Raw genomic sequence first — 9,400 nt, 5'->3', positions numbered from 1 at the left:
GCCAAGGCCTACAGCTTTAGATGTCCCGCTATATTTTTGCCAGCATGAGAGAAGGGAGCAGAGGAATTGGCAGAGAACAAAGTGTCAGCAGTTAGGGCTGTAATACAAATTTTGGAAGAAGAAAGCAGCACCTACTGCACACACCACATTCGTGTATTATGTGACGTTATAGCATGCCAGCAAAATATGGCTTTTTGCCACCATTCTGTGTAACAGCTTCATTTAGCCTAATTATTGGGTATAAAATCCTCTTGTCCAGTAAGAGCTGATTTCTCCTCCCAGAGTTGTGAAACCAGCCTTAACCATATTCAGTGCATTTGATCAGATTTACAGACCCTGAACCAACTCCACAGCTGACAAGACATTGCTTCACTGAAATCATTACATTTCTGTCTATCTCGGAGCTGGGTTCTTTAAAACCTTCTTGCAGTAAGATGCAAACCAGCCAAGCAGCGCCAACATAATTTCTGAACCCAAGAGCATCAGTGCATGCTCCGGAGGGCTGAGGCTAGCGCAGCATAGCTGATGTGCTTAGGTGAACCCACAGTTTGCAAATGTTTTTGATGTTGATCAGGCAGTCCAACTTCATGGCTGTAAATTAAATACTGTGATCCGTTCTGACACATGCAATTAGCTAGGGGAGGGGGGGAAGGAAAACCGAAAATGTTGGGTTATTTTAGTTAGGAAGCGCAAATGAAGTGTTTTGGGTTTTTTGGTTCAGGATGCATTCCCATTTACCTACTTAAACACCAGAGGTGGGGTATTTCTTACAGGCCTTTACCACAGGTCAGCAGTTAGCCAAAAAATCTTGTCCCTACCACTTTCCTCAGGGCCATAGTCACGGGAACATTTAGGGGACAGCACTTTGCACTGTTCCCTCCCTGAGCTGTTGTGCTTCCATTTCTCTTGCTCTCTCTCACATACACCCACATCTCTGTGCACAGGCACCTAGCGAAACCCCTCGTTCACATTTCTGGATGATTTTACACATGCAGTTGTTACGGGTGGAGATAATACATGCTTGCTTTTCAGTTTGGAGCCACTTTGGTTTCCTAAAGAAGCTTAGCTGCTCTACTATCTGAAATAAAGGGTAGCCTTCGGTTAGGGCCCGTACAACCCCACGCATTCAGCGAGGTTCTGAAACAAAAAGGTGTCTGTAAGAAGGAAATCCGTGGCCTGACCTGCAGTGTCACGCTGGGGAGAGGCAGAGCCGTACAAGCTACCGCTGTAAGCACGCAGCCGGTTATCATCACATCTGGAGCTCTGAGTCTGGTCCTTACCCCAATTCCAGCCTGGCTTTCTGCGAATGTAAATCTCCTTATCAGTAAAGTGAAGATAATGCCTCCCCAGCGCGCTGCACAGTGCAGGAGAATTATATGGATAAAGTTTATAAAGTGTTTTAGATGTCAGACAAAGTATATATAAAACCTAAACATCTTTACAGAAAGCTCCGATAGGTGAATATCAGAAAACTAATAGGGAGAAAGGCATTACGGACCTGGCAGAGTTACCAGGTCTGATCCTGAAATCTCGTGCTTGTGGAAAATCAATTTAATCCCAGAGGAGGGCAGTCTCGGGAGGGAGGTGCAGGCAGGGAAGGCGCTACCCCAGCACCCCTCGCCGCACTCCCCAGGCCGATCCTGCTCATCCCTGCGTTACCTGCTCAAGACGACTGTGTGTCTGGGGGATCTAATTAAAAACCATTTGCAGTTAATTAGCCGCTCCTGTGTAGCGTGCAGGCCTGGTCTGTGCTCGCAGGCGTCGCCGGGGCGCAGGCCGGCGCTCCGCCGCCAGGCCTGCACGCCTCCATCCGCAGCGGCGAGGGGATGCACGGCTGCAGCTCCCTCTGCTTGCCTTCATCTCCCACGGCCCTCCCACTGCTTGCACCCCGGCTCCGGGAACATGCGGATGGGAGCGAGGGTGTTAATTGAGATAAAATGTTAAGTCCAGAAGCCGTTCAGATCCACTAGTGGTTGTTAGGTCGAAGCAGAGCGACAGCGGGGCTGTGGCTGACGCATAGCTGAAGCTGTAGCTCTCTCTACAGGCCTCACGTACAGTAGCTGCGCAGTCGCAGCCAGACCGGCCTAACCACAAAGGCTGCCCTGGACAGTTACCCGTCGGGCAGTGCCACTCTCTGCTGTGGCTCGGTGTGGGTGAGCACCGCACCGGGCCTCCGGAGGACGTGGCCAACCTGGGGGGAAGGTGGGTAAGCAGGGACGGGGCTCCCTGCCGCTGGGGACCTCGTCCTTGCCAGAGCTGCAGCCCACGGAGCCACGCTCGAGGCACTGTTGAGCTCAGATGTGGAGCACCAGGGAGCTCCGAGCTGAGGGCCTCAAGCACATCCCGAAGTCACAAGCACGTACAGGTGCAGACGTGCTCCGTGGGTGCAGGGCCGCAGCTCCCAGAGCTGCGTGGGGGCTCTGCGCGTCCCGCGGGCGCCCTGGGGAGGTTTCGTAGCCTCCCCTGAGCTCTGGGGGGGTGCAGCGGGGAGGGAACTGCTCCAAACGCGCCTCCACGAGTTCCCGGCGTGCCGGGGATGGAGGAGCAGGCGTAGGGGAGCGAGGAGAGGCCACAGCAGGAGCCGTGGGAGCAGGGAGCAGCGAAAGGCGCGAGGCAAAGGGCAATGCCAGATCCAGCCTCAGTCATTAATACTATCGCAGTTGGCTTTTTTTAATTTATTTGAGGCTTTTTTTGCTTTTCGTAATAATTTCTGGAGCTGATAACAATATAACTGGATGATTCTTTAAAGTAATTTCATTGTGCAAGATTTATTGGGAATATTACCTGCATATTTAGAGTTAAGAGGGACAAATATTTAATCTCCTTTTTTATTGCCCCATTATTTAGAAAGTTTTCTCTGAATCTTGTAAATACATTTTTTTCATTTCCCTTCAGAGTTTGTCTTTCTCTTTGGCAAACATTGATTTTTTTTTTCATGTTTTTTCCAGTGAACCTTGAAATTAAAATGTCTTTTTTTGTTTAATTTCTTTTTTGTACACCGGACTCATTGTCAGCACAGCAAGAGCAAGGTGCTTTGTTAGATTACTGCTGCTTCAAAGCTACTGAAAGGGAGAGTTGACCACATTTTATCGTATGTGTGTAGTTCCTTCATGAGTTCCAATTATTCTCTTTAAAACACAAAACCAAGCCCAAGTTCTCAGCATTTTAAGGAAGCACTTTATATTTCTGAGTAGTTCAGAGTCAATTTTTTGCCAAATTTTACCAGTTTTAAGAATTTTAGAATTCTTTGTCCTCTTCTTGGACAAATCACATGCATAGAAATGGCTATATACAAAATAGCAAGGTTTGCAGGCAGAGAGAATATCTTTTATGAGGCCAGCTGATATAGTTGGGGAAAGAAAAAAAAGGAAAAGCTTTCAGACACACAAGGCCCTGAAAGCATTTCTGGTTTTTTTTCAACTATATCAAGTGTTCTAATAAAAAATACTACCTCTCCCTGCAAACCTTGCCTCTCTCCTATCTTTCTACCATTGCAGATACAGCAACACCATTTCTAGCAGAAAAATAATTGTATTTGTATAGCAAAGAAGCAATATCACCATTTTTTCCAAGTGTTTTTCATTAAAAACTACTGTCTGTTCCCTCCTACAGTAGAGGGTTTTTTTAGAGTATTTTTAGAAAAGAATAATTTTTATGATAATTACTTTGTCATTGTCATTGTCATTTTATCTGCTGTAGCAGAAGAATTCTCTATTACAGAGTCTTGACTAAGAATGCTTTTTTCTCTTGCTAAGTAGCCAGGGCACTGCAGGTTATGAAATTAAAGCTTAAATTATAGTAGGGTAAAGTGGTTGGACCCAGGAACACAGATACATTTGTATCCTTGGTTGGCCTGACGTGCCATCAGAAAGTTAGGAAATTCTTCAAAATATTCAGCTAAAATGAAATCCTCCATAAATTAAAAGGGTTTGCTTTAGCTTTGTGACCTAGGGTTATACATTATGCTAAGCAAGTATAACAGACTATGTTCAAAGGCTAAAGAGCAGGTAGTAAGTGTTTAAAGCAGCAAGAGTCGTGTTTAAAAAAAAAAAAAAGTCTTTAAAAATGGATTGTTCTAGGCTATAATAAACTATGAATTGTAAGAGGTTAATTGACAAAATGATACTCGTCTAACGCCATCTCTGCAACAGCAATCATTGCTGAATCCATAATTCAGGGGTCTCGCTATATTGACAATTACATTTCCTCAGAAAGACTCCAGTTATTTCCTCAGTCTGTTTAACCTATGGTAATTAATTATAGATTTACAAGCGGTACACAGGCAGATACAGGTATCTGCAACCACTGCACTGCTGGCAAGAAAGAAAAACGCCTGCCTGCAGCCCGGGGCGGCCCAGATATCAGTATGAAGATTCATGCCATGAATTGACCTTCGCCTCGCTCGCCGTCCGAATCAGAAAGCCAGCGCGGGTGATGGTAATTACCCTCATTGCACATCTGGCATTCAAGGAAGGGCAGCCTTGCCTCAAGGTTGCTGCACTTAGGTTCAAATCCCATTTTTGCAGAGCCTCTGACCTGCAAATCTGATCTATTTTCCCCCAAACTGTATTTCTTATTCAATGAGATACAATACGTTAGCAGTGAATAAACCAGTAAGATTTTAAGAATAGCAACAAGCATTCAGTCAATCTTCTTCCATGTGGCACGTGCTCAGAGCACCAGAGATACCCTCCTCATGATAGAAAAGATTCCTTTTCAACTTTTTTTTTTTTTCTAAAGCTAGTACGCCAAATGTGAGCTATTTTGTTTATTTGTTTGGTGTTTTTTTTTTTTCAGAAAAGCAACAGTTCCCCAACGGGAAGCCAAACGGAGTCATTGGTATTGCTGTTTTGCAGAAAGGAGTTGCCAGGCACTGGCTACGTCGGTGCCTTTTGTGAGCAGAAGGAAGTGCCACACGTTCACTTCTCTCCACGCCTGCCACGGTCTGTACCCAAAAAAATGGCGCAGACTTGCTAAGACGGGGCTATTATAATGTCTTCTTAATTACAATTCATTACTACTTTTTTTTTTTTTAACAGTACAAACTTCTCAGCTATAACAAAAGATGTTTAAGAAACAAACCTTGTCAAAATAAATGAATTAAGAGCATTCATCCTTTTCCAGAGTGTGAAGAAGTTTGTTAGGTGATAATGAATTCTGTAATGCATTAGCCACACTTCTTAAAATGTGTGTACCACTTACTCCGTAACTTGCTAAAGTTTTGTCATTCTCACTGAATCTCCGGTTATGGGCACAAATTAGGCAGATTTGATTGTAATTGGACTTTGAGCAATTCAGCTATTATCCTGCCAAATGCAGGATGTTGTCTCTGTGCAGAAGCCTGTTAAAGCTGCATGAAATCCATATGAAATCCATAGGCGTGCTACCATTGGACTTTGCTGCATTACTTGGCAGAGCCTTGTGCTGGAGAAGGTGCGGAGCATCTTCTGCTCGCCAGGATCCTGCTGTGGCTTGGGCTATCCCCACGCATTAGCAGGGGAGTCCTGTCCCGGGAGCTGGGGTTAAACCTGCTCCCAAGTCAATGTCAGGTCTCCCTGGGAGCTCACCAAAAGCAGGGCCAGGCCGTGATTTGGGCTATGCTGCCAATGACAGTTTGTGGTCTGCCTTCCCAAGCCGTTGCTTTCTTTCCACGTATCAGACACCTTCCACTGTGCCAGGAAATTCACTCCAGGCGTGACTGAATGTAGCTCCAGCGGTATTACCAAGTCCACCCATGCACACATTGATTTTTAGATGCAGCTCCCTCCGTGTTTAGTCCTTGTATGATCTGGGCACCAGCACGATCTTGCCATCGCTCTGGAAGCCCAAACCTGCAGCTCATTGACTTTGTTTTCAGAACTACCTCAACATCTGCCTAATGACCCACTTCACGTCCATGATTTTGTGCCTTCACAATCGCATCCGTGACTGTTGTTCCCCTGATGGAACAAAGCCGCACAGTTCGCACAACAGAGGAACAGCATTTCTGCTCCTCCCCACCCCCAAGAGCCCTTCCCAGACAGCCTGCTGACCTTGAGCTGCTCTCCTATCTTCCTATTTCATTATTTTTCTTGTAAAGTATCTCTTCTACCCAATTCGTCACCATCCTTGTGTCTTCTATCTTCTCATACCCTTTTCCTTCCCTTTCCCCAGGATAGTCTTTCCATTCACCACCAGTTCACAAATTTATGCTTGTCCCCTATCGCAGCACCAATCCTGACGTTCCTTTCCAATATTAGAGCTGCTAAAGAGTCACTCTTCTGACAAATTTTGCATTTTTGTGTGCAGTAAATGAGCACCCAGCACTTCTTCCATGTAGTGAAATCTTCCCAGCAGCGGCATGGCATAGCTCATTTAGCATTTCATCAGATGAACGCTCGTAATACCTAGCACAAAAAACAGATGATGTGAATGAGTCTTCCTCATCTAAACCAAACGCTCTGAGGAACTGCTCGGATTCCTGGAGCCTCCTAACACCATGGCTTTTGTTTCCAAATACTGAAGGCAGCTCCTGCAGCCTGTTTCTACCCCTCAGAGCACAGCGGTGGTACTTCTGCCTGCGCGTGGTGCCGGGGCTCTCGCCGCCGCCGTCCTGCAGGTGCTGGGAGGAGAGGTCGGCTCCCCTCCTTGTTGCTACACCGCCTCCCTCCCGCTGCGCCTCGAGCAGACGGACAAAAGCACCGATACCACACTGGATCTGGGCTCCTCCAGCTCCTGGGGACCTCAGGCAACCGTCCTGGCCTCAGAGCTCAGGCTGTGGCTTATCCTCGTGGCTGAGTGCACACGTTTGAGATATGCTCTGGAAAACGAGAGTTTGCTGTATTCACCGTGGTAAAGCCAAACAAATTTTTAAGGAGCTGAGCTGTTGGCAATCCAGCTCACACAGGGCCACAGACATCTTCAACCATGTACTTTCTGATTCTGATAGAAATTCTGCCCCCTGCTATTTAGAAACAGAGAAGGCACAAGGAGGTCAATACTACTGAGGGTCCGGCTTTAGATTTTTAGCATCAGAAACATGAATGAGCAGGGAAACAAAGGCTAGAGGAGACTTATGGGAGAGATGTATCTGAGGTATGGAAGAAAAAGGGTTGGACAGATATGCAGGGGAACACATTGGCCCCTGCCCCATTCTCCCAGTGATTCCTGGTAAGATGGAAAAATACAGCACACACAAGAATTTTTCCTAGGGCAAGACAGCCTGGTTATCGCTGGAGTGTGTCTGCATCTCAGTATGGTGTACAGAGATTCAGGCTACCCAAAGAGAAGGAAATCTGGAAATCTAGCCTGGATGGCTCCTTCACAGCCCCACGAGGCTATTCCTGGTACCCTACTGCCATGCGCCATGCGGACTTGTATCCCTCACCTGCAGCGGGACCAAAACATGTAGCAGCAGGGAGGAGTTCTGCAGCCCTCAGTTGTGGGAGATGGCAGAAAGCACAGACCCGTGGAGACGCTGAAATAGCGTTGTAGAGCTGCTAACTTATACTGCAGCCGTTCCCATCCCCACAGCAGCCAAATTCAAGGAAGTGCAAAAGCAGAATCGCACCAGTCGTATTCATTTGCGGGGAACAGAACCAAAATCTAAGCTCCAAACTCATGATTAAAGAATGTTTTTAGCGTGGCAAAGAGACATGAACATTTGTGCCCAGAAAACAGTACGCTGTTCGAATACCGAGCTCTGTGGGAGATCCAATATGCCATTGGAAGAGCTGCTCAGGAATGTCAAAAATAATTCCAGCACTGAAACGGTCCAATCTGTAATAATATTTCCTATTAGATATCTCACTGAAACTGCCAGAATTTTAATAAAGCATATGGTAATTTTTAGTTAATAACGTAAAAGGCATTTCTTACAGTTAGGATACGCCGTAACCGGTGACTGGCAAAGAGCTCGCAGGAGGCAGCTTGCGACACGGCATCTCTCCAGCGTGGGAGCTCACCCCTCCACAGCCTGGCGGGTGCCACCAGCCCGGACCGGTGGGAGGACGGCCGGGGGATGCACCCGCCGCAGCACCTGGAGCAAGCCCCAGCGGCGGTGGCCACAAACCACCCTCTGGGCTGTGTCCCCGGGGGTCGCTTTGTGCCCTGAGCCCAGGACCCACCAGCACCGAGCACGACCCCGTCCCCTGCCCCTGCGTGTGCAGGAGCACAGCTTTCCACTTCATCTCAGCTCTGCCAAAGTCCTCCCCCGGCACTGTGAGCATCTCAGCCATGCTCTCGCTCATCTTCCCAGTAAAACACATCATTCTTCTCTAGCATCAGTTGTTCCCAGCTTACGACAATATTCAGTGGTAATTATAGGAATAAACGTTTGGAGGTTAAGGTGTATTTTCCAAATGTTCACTACTTCTAGCTATGGAACAACTCGTATTTACCTAAAACGATTCACGGCTATAATTGGAGAAGAGCTTCAGCAGGAAAAATTAGGCCATACTGACCCACATAAACAAATTCAGTAAACCACAAGCTGCTGGAACCTATTTAAAATAATACTTTGGCAGCACAGCGCAAAAGTAGTTTACTGACTGGTTAGTTAATTTGGGTCCATTTCCTATCAATATATTTACAAAAATATTCTCATGAAATAAGCACTTGTTTTTATTTGCTGGTGTAGAGGTGGCATGTGCTACTCTTGTGGTTCTTATGCCAACATGAAAAAAAAATCCATTATTTTTAGGTAAGCACTCAACCATCTCTGCAACTTTGCAGCTCACGGAAGAAAACTCTCCTCTACCTACCTTAAAAATAAATGTGAAGTCTGGTATTCAACTTAGCTGAAAAATACAGCACAAGAAAAAAAAGCTAACATGTTATACACTTTATATACTGACTATAGGAAGAACTGAAATTATTTTCACTAGCGACGTATGTGTAATTTAATATCACCAGTGAAAACTAGAAGTAGCTGAACCAGCTGGGATAAACTCCATGTACTGCTAATTTTTCAAGCTCCAGACACAAAAACGGGAACCAAGCAGAGCTCCTGCAGCATCCCTGCAACGATTACAGCAGTATTTTCTGGAGGAAAGGATGGAAAACCAAAACTGTGCGTGGGGACAGAAAAATGAGCAGAGAGAACACAAACACTCCCCCACTACCACACTATCAAACTTCTCTTGAATGGGTCCAATTCTCAACACAGTCTTGAAGAAAACGGCTGTGTGTATAGCATGCCTGTAAAGAGTCACGAGCTATATTTCATGTTTCTTCACCTACTCTTCCCCTGCATAATGCTGTCCCTGGGATCTCACACCTCATCAGCTCCTCCTCTGCTCAGAACAAGGTCATAATGCACTGACCTTGTACCCCGCAAAACCAAAACCATCCCGTAGCTCGCTGTTGACTTTTTTCCCCTCAAAATCTCCAGACCAGGGGAAGGTATTGAGAGTCCACGGCT

General features: G+C 46.3%; 1 long non-coding RNA gene across 1 annotated transcript; it reads left to right on the top strand.

Moving 5' to 3' along the window:
* The first annotated feature begins 2,095 nt into the window (after positions 1-2,095).
* LOC142059388 (uncharacterized) lies at positions 2,096-5,109 on the top strand. The gene is made up of 3 exons (XR_012661314.1): positions 2,096-2,202; positions 4,264-4,437; positions 4,798-5,109. It is a non-coding gene; the product is annotated as an uncharacterized LOC142059388 (long non-coding RNA).
* The last annotated feature ends 4,291 nt before the right edge of the window (positions 5,110-9,400 follow it).

This window comes from Phalacrocorax aristotelis, chromosome 6, assembly GCF_949628215.1.
Source record: "Phalacrocorax aristotelis chromosome 6, bGulAri2.1, whole genome shotgun sequence".
Taxonomy (NCBI): domain Eukaryota; kingdom Metazoa; phylum Chordata; class Aves; order Suliformes; family Phalacrocoracidae; genus Phalacrocorax; species Phalacrocorax aristotelis.
The sequence above is the reverse complement of the archived record's forward strand: the minus strand, read 5'-3'. Positions and strand labels throughout refer to the sequence as shown.